Below are 16,349 nucleotides of genomic sequence, written 5' to 3' on the forward strand. Positions count from 1 at the left end.
GATCTGCACAGTTTCCAAAACAAATTGCAAAATACAGGTTGGAGAAGATATGGTTTTATAGCTGTATGTATGCTAAAGACTTAAAGATTTGGGGGTAATTTTTGCCTGTTTTTAGTTGGCAATGACATGATATTTATGAACAGTATGGGGTGGTAGAAAAATAATGTGATATCAAACTGAATTTTGAAATCTCATCATTAGAATGCAGAAAATTGTACTCCTCTACTTCTTTCTTTATACTTGGAAGATTGGATTCAGTTCTAGGTGCCACATTTTAAGAGGCACTGGAGAATGTTTAGATAAACGCACATGGAGATGAATGGGATGTGAATAAAAAGTGGGTGGGGAAGGCACACATTGTGACTGTTGACTTCAAATGTTTACAAGGCTGCCTAAGGAAGGGGAACCATGCTGTTCTGTATTAAACAATGTTAGTACTAGGTTCAGATTCACTGGACACATTCATACACATTGCATTCATATTTATAATAATGATTTAAGGTGCTATTATCATTTTATCCTTTTAGAATGGAGCAAACTCATACTTGGAGCAGTTTTGTGCTTTTCCAAGGTCACACAATTAGGAAGTTATAAACCCAGGATTTGACCACACTTCTTTGGAGTTTAAATCCAGTGGTGTTTCTACCAAGACTGCAGCTACCTACCAAATGTAAACAGAGACACACTTCAGTTGAACATAGAAATTAGCAGGACTGTTTAAAAATGAACACTGTTGTGAGGTCATGAATGATTTCCTATCACTTGGAGTTCAAACATATGCTGGATAGCTAGTTTGCAAGAATCTAGCATATATATATATATTTACCTTTATAACAAAATATTAAAAACAAATGCGAATCATAGAGCCAAAGAAACTCCAGAATTGAAGCCTCATGACTATAAGTGATTGAGCTAAGTTCATTCAGTAGTTACTGGAAAACATGGAGTCCAAATTTCATTCCCTGAATTTACAGTTTAATATTTTTTCCATTATAGCAGTTACTTCTCATCTAACACGTAGGTAATACAATGTGGAACCAGAAATATGGAAAGAGGAAGGGCAGGGATATTTTGTGAATTACTATAATGGATTGCTTGGCATGCTCTTGTTTTATTAGGATAAGCAAAGAATGTGAATGGTAGTTGGAGTGAGTTTTAAATGATAAGCAGAGAACACCACATAGTAGAGAAGGGAAAAACAGAATACCACGGAAGGCTAAAAAAGGCAGGGACTGTGGACTTCGCTGTATTTTCTTCTCGTTGAGTAGACGCTTAACATCTATTTGTTGGAATGGAAAATTATTCCAACACTTCAGCAAACAGTTAAAGAGAACCTTCTTTGTGCTGAGCACTGTGCTATGTTCTGGGGAGCAAAAAATGAACTAGACAAAATCCCTGTCCTTTTAAGGAACCCATGGTCTAGGAAGAAAAGGCCACCAAGCAAAGCAACAGGAAAAAAGCAAGTACTAAATATTATCATAGGGAATACTGTAGATAGATGATTTTATGAAAGCAGAGAGAAAAAGTATTTAATTCATTGTAAGTGTGTGGGGTAAGGATGCAGATGTGGTGAAAGGAGATGATTGCAGGAAAGATTCCAAGGAGGAAGGAATGCACTATCTTCATTATCTTGAAGGATAATAGGAGTTCAACTGGTTAAATGAGGGATAGATTTCAGGTGGGGGAAAACTACAAGGGCACAAAGACAAAGCCTGTTGAATTTGTGTGATACGTAGATATGCTAGGAGTAGAAGCTGGAGCCAAGGAGGTCAAGAGATCAGATTTTAAATGGCTTTGTAAACCATGATAATAGGTTTGACTCTGATTCAACCACGTGGAGAGACTCTGAATGATTTCAAAGAGGGACATCGCATGCTCAGCTCTGTCTTTTTGGAGCATTCTCTCTGGCAGTTATGTGGAACTGAAGCAGCAGTGAAATTAAAGACTTGAACTAAAGAGTGGCAAAGAGGTGGAAGTCATGGAGACAGACTGATATTCACAGAATTAAGAATAATTAATCCATGGGATTTTAAGTCAGAAAACTTTAGTGGAGAGAAATTTGGTTGCTTAGTTGTCGGAATGGCAAGATTTTATCAATGGAATTAGGTGATACTGAAGTGAGTGGCTGAGTGAATAATATGGAAGTCTTGAAATTGGGACCACACAGCTGCTCTGATCCGGTGCGAATTTGCTGATGACTCTTTTGAACTGAATTCAGGAAATGACATAAAAATGATTTGCGCAATAAAATGAGAACAAGGACTCTTAAGTCAGTATATTTGGAGAAAAATAACTAGGTTGGTAAAAATGGGGAAGTAGCCATTATCAGGGAGCCCCATTTGTGGATTAATTTTGGACTGTCCAATGGAAAGATCCTCAAAGCAAAACAAATGCCCTGAATCCAGCCCTTCCTCACAGCAACACTTTCCCTTTCATCCACCTTCATCCTTCAGCCACACCACGCCTTGGCAGTGTGTACTTGGGAGCAGCTCTTGGAGACCTTGTACTCGAACCTTCGAACTCCAGGATGAGGCGAGAGGAAATAAATGACCTGCCAAGGTGTCAAGTAACGGGCCCTCTCTGAAGCCCAAATTTCCGACTTCAGGTCTAGGGACCCTTCCACTTTCCCAGACTGCCTCCCGCCTGGGGAGCCTGGGCCTCGACTAGGGGTGGGGACGGCAGGGTCTGTCCGGGATCGCCAGAGTCCCGCTCGCGCCCAGCCCTCAGCCCCAGGCCCGGTTGGACGCCCCGCCCCACCCCGCCCCGCCTGCTTCCCCCTTCCCGCGCCGGGCTGGGTCGCTGTACCGCCGTCACCCGGGCGTGCGCGGGGTCGCGCGGACGCGGCTTGGGCCGCGGGTGCCGAGAGGTCGCCGGGGCACCCGCACCCGCGCCCCCGCTCCCCGCCTGACGCACGGAGGGGCCGGGACGCGATTTGCCGCGAGTGACTGGAGCCGCCGCCGCCGCCGCCGCCGCCGCTGCTGCCGCCCGGGCCCGCTCCGCCCCCAGCCCGCCTTCCTCCCGCCGCGCCCTCCGCCTCCGCCCGCACCTCGCTAGCGTTCCCGTGTCTTCCCCAACGACCCTGAGCCGCCGGCCGCTAGCGTCAGCGCCAGCCAGGTGAGTGTGGCCGCCCCTCGGCCTGGGCGGGAGAAGCGCGCAGGCCCCGCGGCCGGGTGGCCGGTGCAGCGGTGGCGCGGCGGCGGCGGCGGCGACGGCGACGGCAGCCGGCCCGGCTTTCTTCCCCCGCGCGGGCCGCGGGGCGGAGGGGCTGCGCAGTGAAGGAGGGGAGCCCCCGCCCCGCCACCCCTCCGCTCCCAGCGCCCTGGCCGCCCCCACCGCCGCAGACAAAGCGCCCGAGGTAGGAGCCCCGCGGGCCGCCTTTGCCTCCGCGCCGTCTGCCGGGTGCGGCCGCGGCCCTCAGAGACCGGGCCGCGCGCTTTTCCGTTCTTGAGCGCCCTTGTTCATTTCTGGGTGAAAGGGGCCCGAATTGTGCAACAGGTTTGGGCGTTAATCCTTCTTTTCCAGCGGGTCTCTTTTGCCAGCGTGCAGGAACCAGATGTGGCTCCCGGCTCTGGGGCGAGTCCCCACGTCCAGCCCTCGCGGCTGGCTCCTTTGTGTGACCGGTGACCGGCCCTGTCGGGTGGGTGGGGGACACGGACTCGAGGCCCCAAGGGCTGTGCTGAGGCTCCTGGACGCCTCCTCAGGTCGCGGGGCTTGGCTTCCACGGGCCTGCCGGAGGTTAACATCCCTCCAGCATTTGGGAGAGTCACAAAGGGGAGGAGAGAGCGGGTTGGCCAGGGTCCGTGGTTGTGTGTTTTTCTATTTTAGGTAGACTCATGCTAGAAAAGAGCCGCAGTCTGATCAGCTCTGGAGGGTACGGGTGACATTTCACCCTGGATGCACGGTTTGGACTTGGCTGTTGCTCTGATATCCCCCTTGGTTTTCTTGGTGCTTTGACATCTTTCATACACAGACATCGCGGGAGAAGTTGGAAGTGCTGCGGAGGGAGTAACTAGATAGCAGCTGTTTGACAGGTCGTCTCTTGCTTCACATTTTGCCTGTGTCAAGCATGCCCACCATGTATCCCAGCATAGCTTGGCAAACCATCAAATTGAAATTGCTACTCAAAATCCTAATCCTTATACATACCTACATACACAGACACACATATATCTATATATTTTTTCTATTTTGGCTGGCTAAATCTTATTTTCTTAATGTGAAAATTTTTCCCCCAAGGAAGAATGCATAATAAGGTGCACTTTATCTTTGTTTACATGCCTTGGGTTATGCCAATACCTAGCTGGTTTCATTGGTATGCTATTTTAGTGTGACAGTACTAATTCCTTTAGCTTTGAGCAGTAAAATACGTCTTTGTTCTAGGACCAGGAAGCTTTTATACGTAATACTTTGCCCCATAATTAAATACATGAAAAAATTCCCGAAGGACCTAGAAAGCATTTCACAACTCTATAGGCTGTTTTTATGTTCCAAATTCCAGGAAATCGTTTTGTTGACTATTCAAACATTCTGGACTAAATTTAACCTTAAAAATTGGGCCCACTCTAAAGTTCCCCAGCATTAGAAAAATGAATTGATTGCGTTTACCAAACATTTTAGCCCCTGTGAGTGAGAATTGAATGGAATAATTGATGTAAGAGATTAGAAGCTAGTAATGGACTGGGAATCTGACAACAGAATGCAGAATGTAGAAAGTTGTAAGTAGAGGTCACGAAGTTGCATCTACTTGGGTTTTAGTTGATTGCTAGGCATTTAATGACATTTTAAACAGGTAATCTAATGATGTATCTGAAAATGAAATGTCCACTAATTAAGAAAACAAAGTATTGCATTTTGACCTTTTTAAAAAATGTATTTTATAATGACTTGTTGAAGCTTTTCCACTCTCTAAAAATGAACTTGATATTGATGACATTTCTTTTGAAAAAATGAAATTATACCAAACTAATCCGATTTTTAGAAAGTTTCTCTGTTATAGTAGTTTTACTTTATTAAAAATACCATTAATCTGTATAGTAGCTAACTTCAAAGATCTTTTAAAGCTGTTACAAGCAACATGAACAACCTCTTGAGGAAAGTAGAATATTCACTAATAAAAAGCAGCAAGCAGAGAAGTGAGCCACGACTGGACCATTCCATCCTGGGTGACAGCCAGACGTTGTCTCAAAAAAAAAAAAAAACAAAAAAGAAAAAGCAGAGACTTAAATATTTATAATCGTTTTCTTTGAGATGTAATTCATATGCCATAGAATTCACTTTTTTCAAGTATACAATTTAGTAGTTTTAATATATTCACAAAATTGTGCAAATGTCAACACTAGCCCAAGAACATTATTACCCAAAAAAGAACCTTGTACCTGGTAGCTTTTGTTACTATTCCCCCTCCCCCATATTTGACAACCACTAATTTACTTTATGTCTCTATGGATTTGCCTATTTTGGACATTTCGTGTGAATAGAATCATAATACGTGGCCTTTTGTGTCTTTCACTTAGCGTTATGCTTTCAGGGTTTATTCATGTTATACCATATATCAATACTGCATACCTTTTATGGCAGAATATTATTTTGTTGTATGGCTGTGCCACATTTTGTTTGTCCAATCTTCAATTGATGGGCATTTGGGTTGTTTCTACTTTTTGGCCATAATGAATAATGTTGTGGATACTCATTTACAAGTTTTTGTATGGTATATATGCTTTCAGTTTTCTTGAATGTATACCTAGATGTGTAATTGCTGGGTTATATGGTAATTCTGTTTAACTTTGTGAGGATCTGCTAGACTGTTTTCCATAGCTGCTGCGCTGTTTTACATCCCTTCTAGCAATGTATGAGGATTCCATTGTCTCCACATCCTTGCCAACACTTAATGTTTGTCTTTTTGACGATAGCCATCCTAGTGGCTGTGAAGTGATACTGCATTGTGATTTTCATTTGTATTTCATCTTTTCATGTTTTTATTGGTCATTCGTGTATCATTTTCTCATTCAGTCTTTTAAATGGTGCTGTAAAGTAGGTTTATTCCTATTTTACTGCCAGGAAATTAAAGTACAAAGAAGTTTAATCATTTACTTGTTTTTTTAACCTTATAGTTAATAAGTTGCAAAGTCTGAATGTAAACTCAGGTCTTCTGACTCTACTTCCTGCACTCAATGAGGCATACAGAAGTTCAATTGTGTTTGTGAATGTCTGGCTGATCAGTGACAAAGTGAGGGAAAAATAAAAAAAACCAAACAATAACAAAAAATAAGGTGTTGTGGCCACACTGCCACATATTCGTCAGATTTTATTATGCATTTTCAAATAAATTCCTTTTCTACTATCATAATAAGGTAGGTCTGCTTTCCACATTTCCAACGGGGAGACAGAGTCAGAATAATTCAACCTAGTAACAGCTTCTTAATGGCATAGCTGATCCTAGAACCCACCGTTTCAGAATTTGAATAGTATATATGTATATATAGAGAGTAAAAGCTGAAAATCTCCCTTCACTTTGTCCTTTACCCTTCTTCACTCATAAGACCACTTCCGTCTTAAGAGAAACCGCTGTTAACAGTTTGAGGTGTATATTTCCAAACCTGTATCTTTGTATTTATGTGTGTATTTATGTATAAATATACATTTTCATATTCTACCGTACATAAAGACATGTTGCTATTCACAATGTTTTTTCTTTTACAAATGGGATTATACTATACGTATTCCTTTGTTTTTCACTAAAATATGTTAAACTTTTGCATATATAATTACAAAGGATAAATCTAATATTATGTTTTCATTTAAGTTTGCTATCCATGCCTGGCTTTGGTGTCAGGATGAAGCCAGGATTAAGAATGGTTAGGAAACTTTTCACTTTTTTCTGTGCTCTGGAACAGTTTAAAATATCTGCCCTTTAAATGTTTACTAGAAATTGTCTGACAACTTTGGGGGCAGAGAGAGATCTGAGATGACCTTTCTAATTTTTTTTTTTCCTTTTGAGACAGAGTCTCGCTCTGTTGCCCAGGCTGGAGTGCAGTGGCGTGATCACACCTCACTGCAACCTCAACTGCCTGGGCTCAAGTGATTCACCTACCTCAGCTTCCCAAGTGACTGAGACTACAGGCATGTGCCACCATGTGCAGCTAATTTTTGCATTTTTTGTAGAGGTGAGGTTTCTTGGTGTTGCCAAGGCTGGTCTCAAACTCCTGAGCTCAAGCAGTCTGCCTACCTTGGCCTTCTCAAATGCTGAGATTACAGACATGAGCCATTGCACCTGGCCCATTTTCTTATTTGTAAAATGGCAATAATTCCTACCTCATAAGAGTTTTGAAATATTAAATGATATGTGAGCTAATATATGAAACGCCTCAGTAGTTGCATCTAACAAAATGGATAAATGTAATAAACTGTAACATGCTATACAAATGTAAATTTGTTACTACAGTTATTGTAATTATGCTTTAACCTAATAGGAACAGATTTAAGTAGATAGGATGGTGGAGCTAGGGACAGTTTCCACTAATAAATCAGAAGGATCTATAAAAATTCACAGGCCATTTGCGATTTGATTCTGGTAGACATTGGTATCTAAATACACTCTTTAAGAAGGATAGTAGGGAAAATCATTAACAAAACAGATCTGGATTAATCTTGTGTTGTCACTTGTTAGCGTTGTGACTGGACAAGTTAATTTCTCAGTAACATGAGATAACACCTTCTTTTATAGGGCAGTTAAGAAGAAAGAGATTAGTTTCTAGCATGCAGTAGATGTTCAAAATAGTTAATTTTTTTCTTTGCATGTAGTGAGTACCCAACAGTAACAAACCTGAGATGTTGAGTTTTACTATTTTACGGTTGCTTAGTGAGGTGGAAAGAACATAAAGCCCTAAGTCAGAGTTTTGTTCTGTCCTATGTTTATTAGCCATTGGCTGTGGATGAGTCACCTAAGTGCTTAGCTTCTTCTGTTTTCCTTATCTATAAAAAAGCTAGAGAACTAAGGCGGGCACGGTGGCTCACACCTATAATCCCAGGACTTTGGGAGGCTGAGGCGGGTGGATCACAAGGTCAAGAGTTCAAGACCAGCCTGGCCAAGATGGTGAAACCCTGTCTCTACTAAAAATACAAAAATTAGCCGGGTGTGGTGGCGGACGCCTGTAATCCCAGCTACTCAGGAGGCTGAGGCAGAAAATTGCTTGAACCCGGGAGGTGGAGGTTGCAGTGAGCCGAGATCACGCCACTGCACTCCAGCCTGGGTGACAGAGTGAGACTTTGTCTCAAAAAAAAAAAAAAAAAAAGGCTAGAGAACTACCCATCTTATCTCATTTAATTTTTCCAATAATCCTGTCAGATAGAGATGATTTCCATTTTCCCTTTCTAATAGATAAAGAAACAAAGGTGCAGGAATTGGATTTTCCAAGGTCTACTTGGTGGACTCCCCCAGTCCTGGTACTATTCTTTGGCTCATTACAACTATTCACTCCCGGGATGATAGGGCATGCCCCTATATACAGGGAATACCAAGGGGGGAACCTACTATAAACTGAAATATTAAGTGTATGAATAAACAAAGCAGTGTTGGATGAGACTACTTACTTATTAATGACTTCCATTAATAAAATACAAATAGAGGATTGTTAATGTGTCCCAATGCCAATGCTTAAGAGTAGTAATTTAAGATGATACTTCATTTTCTCATAATCACCTTATCTAAATAATTTATTACCTACTCCTAATTTCATTTTCAGTTTGACCAAGTAAAGCAGAGAAGTAAATTAGTAAGTTAGTGGTCAGAGCTGGTTTGATAGTGGTGTGTGTGTGTGTGTGTGTGTGTGTGCGCGCGCGCGCACGTGCGGGTTTGTGTGACAGCTGAGAAGTACAGTTCTTCAGCAGCTTGGCATATGCAGAAACTGCACATTCTTGGAAAGAAATAATCTGATTATAATTCATTGCCTTCTAGTAGATTTGCAGAGTCATTTAGAAAATGAACCTGCCTTTGTCAGCTGGTTTGTAAAGACCTATTGATTATATTCTTGAAAGATAGTAATATTGTCTTTCCTTTACTAGGTATTGCCAAAGCTTTTGCTTATGAGTTTCATTTTATTTGATCAGGTTCAGTGATATTGATTTGGTATCTTTGCATGCTTTATGCTAGGGATATATGAAACAAAATGCTGTTGAGAGATCACAAATTGAATTGTCATTCAGTAATAGTTTAGAAAGTTTAGGAATTCTATCTATTGGGGCTTCAGTTAGCATATTTTTGTAGTATAAGTGGGAATTACTGTGTTTAGGTTAGATAATTTTTATCAGAAAAAGCTTGAATTGCACTGTGTAAATTCTCACTGACATTGCTTCTTTTCTGCAGAATACAAAATACTTTGGAGCTATATGTAAGAATTAGAAAACATGGTTCTTGTTTTCAAAGAGTTTATAATCAATTAGGGAGGCAATGAAGGAAGAAACTGAGTAAAAGAATAAAGAGCTCTTAAAGCTTGTGTCTTGTCTTTGTAAAATCAATTTTGCCACATTGGACTTTGGTAAGGTGTCATAGGTCTCTCCTGAGGGACAATATGAGAAACATCTATCCCTTTGAAGACTGGTGGTTATGTGTCTCATATATTTTGATCATTGCTATATAAAATTACTGTTTGATTTAACTACCAAGGGTAGCTCCCCTTCTGAGTACTTCTCTGTGTATCTCTTAGATTGCCTGAGTTTTCCTTTTTGTTATGGCTGCTAGAAAGCCAGAACTAGATTTGTGGCCCACTGCAGAACACGTAAATAGGTTTTTATATTATACAATTTTTAGCCTTTTTCTTGGCACTGTTTTTGGTTCTTTTCTCTATTCTTTGCATTTATTTTTAATTTGTTGACTTGTTATAGTGCATTTATTGTGTCTTTAACCCTTTTCAGAACAAAATGGGGTATATACAAATAAAGGCATACCCCTAAGGTATTGCCAGTTCAGTTTCAGACCACCACAGTAAAGCAAATATCTCAAAGCAAGTCATACAAGTTTTTTGTTTCTCAGTGCATATAAAAGTTATGTTCACACTGTAGTTTACAAAGTGTGTAATAGAATTATATCTAAAAATGATCTCTATATATCTTCATTTAAAAATACTTTATTGCTTAACAATGCTACGAATCCTCTGAGCCTAAGTGAGTTGTAATTTTTTGCTGGTGGAAGGTCTGGCGTTAATGTTTATAGCTACTGACTGATCAGGATGGTAGTTGCTTGAAGTTTGGGGTAGCTATGGTAATTACTTCCTTGCTTTCTTTTCTTTTTTTTTTTTTTCATAAGGGCAGCCCCCTGAACCAGAATAGGTTCAAGATAGACTCCCTTATTCTATGACATAGAATGAGATGTGTCCTGATTTTAAATAAAATTGAAAAAAAAAAAACACCCAATAATGAAGTATGCCACTTCATTAGAAGAGTCCACGTTGATGGACTCTTCTCATGAAAGATTTCTCTGTGGCATGAGATGCTGTGTGGTAGCATTTGAGCCACAGTAGAACTTTCACAATTTGAGTCAGTCCTCTCAAACCCTGCCACTGCATTTTCAACTAAGTGTATGTAACATTCTAAATCCTTTGTTGTCATTTGAACAATGCTTATGGCACGTTCACTAGGAGTAGATTCCATCTCAAGAAACTACTTTCTTTGCTCCTCCATAAAAAGCGATTCCCCATCTGTTAAAGTTTTTTTTTTTTTTTTTTTTTGAGATGGAGTCTCACTCTGTTGCCTAGGCTGGAGTTCAGTGGCACGATCTTGACCCAGTGTAACCTCTCCCTCCCAGGTTTGAGTGATTCTCCTGTCGCAGCTTCCCAGGTAGCTGGGACTATAGGCTTCTGCCACCACGCCCGATGAATTTTTTGTATTTTGAGTAGAGACGGGGTTTCACTGTGTTAGCCAGGTTGGTCTCCATCTCCTGACCTCGTGATCCACCCGCCTCAGCCTCCCAAAGTGCTGGGATTACATGAATAAGACACTGCGCCTGGCCCCATCTGTTAAAGTTTTATCATGAGATTGCAGCAATTCAGTCACATCTGCAGGCTCCACTTCTAATTCTAGTTCTCTTGTTGTTTCTGCCACATCTGCAGTTACTTCCTCCATGAAATTTTGAACCCCTTAAAGTTATCCATGGAAGCTGGGATCAACTTCTTCCAAACTCCTGTTCATGTCAGTATATTCTGACCTCCTTCCATGAATCACAGATGTTCTTAATGGAGTCTAGATTGGTGAATCTTTTCTAGAATGTTCTCAATTTGCCCAAATCCATCAGATAAATCACTATCTATGGCAGCTATAGCCTTTGAAATGTATTTCTAAAATAATAAGACTTGAAAGTCAAAATTACTCCTTGATCCATGCGTTACAGAATGACTTTTGTGTCAGCAGGTATGGAAACATTAATCTCCTTGTACATCTCCATCAGAGTTCTTGGATGACCGGGTGCATTGCCAATGAACAGTTATATTTTGAAAGGAATCTTTTTTTTTTTTTTTTTGTCTGAGCAGCAGGTCTTAATAGTAGGCTTAAAAGATTCAGTAAACCATGCTGTAAGCACTTATGCTATTATTCAGGCTTTGTTATTCCATTTGTAGAGAACAGGCTGAGTAGATTTCAGTCTGTTCAAAATGGTAAACGAGCATCGGCTTTCACTTAAGGTCACCAGCTGCATTAACCCCTAACGAGAGTCAGCCTGTCCTTTGAAATTTTGAAGCCATTTTACTTCTCTCTTGCTGTGAAAGTCCTAGATGACATCTTTGTCTAATAGAAGGCTGTTTCATCTACTTTGAAAATCTGTTGTTTAGTGTAGCCACCTTCATCAGTTATCTTAGCTAGATTTTTTTGATAACGTCCTGCAGCTTCTACATCAACACTTGCTGCTTCATCTTGTACATTTATGTTATGGAGATGACTTCTTTCCTTAAACCTCATGAACCAACTCCTACTAGCTTCAAACTTGGGTTCTGGAGCTTCCTCACCTCTCAGCCTTCATAGAATTGACTAGAACTAGTGTCTTGCTCTGAATTAGGCTTTGGCTTAAGGGAATGTTATGACTGGTTTGGTCTTCTATCCAGACTGCTGGACCTTTCTCCATATTAACAATGTGGCTGTTTCACTTTCTTATCATTGGTATGTTTTCTGGAGCGGCACTTTTACTTTCCTTCAAGAACTTTACCTTAGAATTTACAGCTTGACTAACTGTCACTAGAGACCTAGCTTTTGACCTCTCTTGTCTAAAGACATACCTTCCTCAGTAAGCTTAATCATTTCTAGCTTTTCATTTAAAGTGAGAAATGTGACTCCTCGTTTCACTTTAATATTTAGAGGCCATTGTAGGATTATTGATTGGCCTAATTTCAATATTATTGTGTCTCCTGGGATAGAGAGCCCTGAGGAGAAGGAGAGAGACAGGAGAACCCCCAGTTAGTGGAGCAGCCAGAATATACATGGTATGTATTGATGAAGTTCGTCGTCTTATATGGGTGTGATTCATGGTGCCCCCAAACAATTAACATCAAAGATCACTGATCACAGATCACCATAACAGATATAATAATAATGAAAAAGCTTGAAATATTGTGAGAATTACCAACATGTGACACAGAAACACAAAGTGAACACATGCTGTTGGAAAAATGAGCTGACAGACTTGCTCCACTTAGGATTACCACCAACCTTCAATCTATAAAAAATATAGTATCTGCAAAGCACAATAAAGCAAAGTGTATTAAAGTGAGATATGCATGTAGATATACATAAAATCCGTGGCAAATGTATCGAGGCAAACAGATTAATATAGTAGGGACTAGATATGGCAAGTATGTTTTATTTCATGGGCTAGCTTTAATTGATAGTGAAGACTGCCTGGAAGACTGCGTTGAGAAGTTAGTTGGACATAGCTTCTAGATTTAGTGGGAAAGGATACTGTGATCATTGAGCAGTGTTTATTGTTATGAGTAGGCGTAGTGATGGCGTTAGTGCCTGTATTTGCTGTCCCTGGTATAGATAGAATATTCAGAATGCTAAATAGCACATAGGTGGGTGGCTTTTAAGTTTAAAGTTAGGTTTTGCGGGGAGAGATGTGAATTTGGGGAAAAATGCTGGTGACTCTGGAATTAGCAGTCAGATTGGTTCAGCTGGAATACAAAGTCTGTAGTGCATTAAGGAGAAATGAGGTTGGTGGAAAAAGTGAGGAAGGGGATGTAGGAAGCCTTAATGGATAGATGGAGTAGATGAGATTTTCTTTTTTAACTCCTAAATTTTTTTTTTTCTCATTAATCCTCTACATTATTTCCATAGTCTTTGTCTTAGTTCAGCTCCTGGTCATCCTTTTTATTTAAAAGTTAATTATTTTTTGAATAGGTAATACATTAATATGTTTCAAATTTTATTTTTTATTTATTATTTATTTTTGAGACAAGATCTGTCTCTGCCACCCAGGCTGAAGTACAGTGGTGCAGTCAGGGTTCTCTGCACCCTCAAACTTCTGGGCTCGGGTGATCCTCCTGCCTCAGCCTCCTGAGTAGCTGGGACTACAGGTGTGTGCCACCACACCTGGCTAATTTTTGTATTTTTTATATATTCTATTTTGTATTTTTTATATTTTCTATTTTATATACAAAAATAGAGTCAGGGTTTTGCCATGTTGCCTGCGCTGGTCTCCAACTCCTGAGCTCAAGCAGATCCGCTTGCTTCAGCCTGCTAAAGTGCTGGGGTTACAGATGTGAGCCACTGTGCCTGCCCTCTAAATTTAAAAGGTGTAAGAGGACACATTAAAAATTCTTCCTTTCATTCCTACTCAACTGCTGAGTTCTCTCCTCCACAAAGTCCGTGTCATCAGATTCTTATGTATTCTTCCAGAAATATTTTATGTATGTGCATATGGTTTCCCATCCTTTTTATACAAACGATACTTCAGTACCTATTCCTATATTGCTTCTTCTATATCACATAGTGTTCTGTACCTTACTTTTTTTACTTCTTGGAAAATTACATTAAAAGCTTTCATCTTTTCTATTTTTAAATATACTTTTTGTTTAAGAATAATTTTGGATTTGCAGAACAGTTGCAGAATAGTACAACGTCCCCATATACACCTCACCCAGTTTCGGTTTCCACTGACAGTATCCTACTGTGGTTCATTTGTCAAAACTAAGAAACCGGCATCAGTATGTTACTGTTAACTGGAGACTTGCTTTGGATATCACCAGTTTTTCCATTAAAGTTCTTTTTCTGTTTCAGGAACCATCCAGAAAACAAGATTGCATTTAGTTGTCATTTCTCCTTAGTCTCCTCTTGACAGTTTTTCCGAGGATTTTTATTTTATTTTATTTTTTTAATGGAAGTTTTAAGAAGTACTGGTGATTTATTTTAAGACATACACTCTAAAAAACAAAAGTGTTGAATCTTACTTTTTGTCAGCTGGATGGGAGTAGTAGTGGTGGTGGTCGTTTGCTCTTTTCCCATGTTTGAGTTTTATGTTTAGAAGTCTGTGAGGTCAGCCTAACCACCTATGTATTTTATGCCTCTTTTCTCCCCAGACTTTTATAGTTCATTTACTCCTCACAGGATGGAGGCTGTAAGAACTTTGGGATGTGAGAACAGATGAACAGATTCCTGGGGGTTGGAAGGGAGGAAGATACACAAAAATGGTCACCATGCTGAAATAAGGAAAGGGGTATCAAACCAGGGGAGGGAAGTAGACACTATGAAAATAACATCTGGATCTTTGCAACTTGAGTCTTGGGTTCTGAATAATTAAGTTTAAAAGAGTGGTGTGGCAGGGACAAAAGAGAGGTCAACTATTAACTTTTTGGGCCAAATTCTCCCAGATGTGGTATTTGTACTGAAACAATTTTTCTAGTGGACCCAGCAAAATAAAAAACAAATAAAGCCCCTACTTCCTCAATTTAACCAAGTCAAACCAAAAGGTAAAAATACCTCTTAGCTGCCTTGAAGTGCAAGACAAGCATTTAAAAAGACAGTTCAGTCCTTGTTTAAATCTTTTTCTGATTTGATAGAGGAAGGTGGAAGATAGTGGACTCCTGAGGCAGGAGATAGAAAGGATGCTATAGAGAACTTGAAAGATGAGAGAAAGGGGAGCTTAAAGGCAGCTCAGAAGACAAACAGGGATTTTTACAGTTTTTACTAGATCTTCAATTACCTTTACTCACAGCCAGATGAAAACTCTATTCCAGAGATTTCCCCCAGTAGGACAGGCAGCTAACCAGATACGCATCTTGAGTTGTGGTGAGGTGTAAGCCACTACTACTTTATAATTTAGGATTTGTATCCCATTTACTTTCAAAATACCTAAGAACTCCAAGATTAGAAATAGAGCGAGTGGATGCGTTAGGGTCTCTGAATTAAGCAGTTGACAACACTTGTACTACAGTTTAATTCTTTTCTGAACATACAGTTTCTGTTAAAATGTCATTTGAGCTAAACTGCTTTTGAACTTTGAGAGAATATTTAAGCCTATCAATTACTCATACCTTAGTGTGAATCATGTAAGCAAATTATTGCCATTCTTCTTAACACTTTGCTGACATCAGATACTGTGGAAGTAAGAATGTTGATAGGAGAGATAATTTTATAATTTACATCTGGTCTTAGTCCATTCAGGGTGCTATAACAGAATACCATATTCTGGGTGGCTTATGAGCAACAAAAATTTATTTCTTACAGTTTTGGAGGCTGGGAAATCCAGGATCCAAGCATGACAGATTTTGTGTCTGGTGAGGGTCAGCTTCTTGGTTTGTAGTTGACCATCTTCTTTCTGTATCTTCACGTGGGAAAAGGAGCAAGGGAACTCTCCAGATCTCTTATAAGAATACTAATCTCACTGATTAGGTCTCTGCCCTCATGAACTAATAACCTACCAAAGGCTTCATCGCCTAATACCCTCACATTAGGTGTTAGGATTTTAACGTATGAATTTGTGGGAGAGGACACAAACATTCAGTCTGTAGTACATCTCTTGTGCAGGATAGTGCTGGACCCTGCAGTTGTTGCTTTGGGTGACATTTAAACATTGAGCATAGACTGGTGATTGGAAGCACTGGTGTTGGAGCAAGGACAGGTCTGGATTAGACAGAACCTGGCCCTCCTTAAACATTCCACATATGGTAACAAATATATCTTCATCCACCCCTGTGTGACCATTGTTATTCTTGTACTTTATTTTAGAACACAGCATTCAAATATTAGAAAGTACAAAAAAGATTTCGGGTAAGTTTCCCACCCATGTGTAGCAAGATATAAAGAGTTTCTTTCTGTGGCCACACCCAATTCCTTCTCACCCACTACTTCCCCCTTAATACCTGGCAGCCGTTATT

The 16,349-nt window shown here is 40.2% G+C and overlaps 1 protein-coding gene across 2 annotated transcripts in view; it reads left to right on the top strand.

The window, feature by feature from the left end:
- The first annotated feature begins 2,810 nt into the window (after positions 1–2,810).
- Positions 2,811–16,349, top strand: part of SESTD1 (SEC14 and spectrin domain containing 1) — a 154,091-nt gene continuing 140,552 nt past the window's right edge. The window contains exon 1 of one of the 2 annotated variants that reach the window (XM_030916783.1): positions 2,811–3,114. The gene's annotated coding sequence lies outside the window, so the exon portion shown is untranslated. Of the gene's footprint in view, positions 3,115–3,341; positions 3,356–16,349 lie in introns of those variants that run through there. The other variant, XM_030916785.1, reaches the window with a different exon arrangement.

The sequence above is a fragment of the Rhinopithecus roxellana genome, chromosome 14, assembly GCF_007565055.1.
Source record: "Rhinopithecus roxellana isolate Shanxi Qingling chromosome 14, ASM756505v1, whole genome shotgun sequence".
In the NCBI taxonomy this organism is placed as follows: domain Eukaryota; kingdom Metazoa; phylum Chordata; class Mammalia; order Primates; family Cercopithecidae; genus Rhinopithecus; species Rhinopithecus roxellana.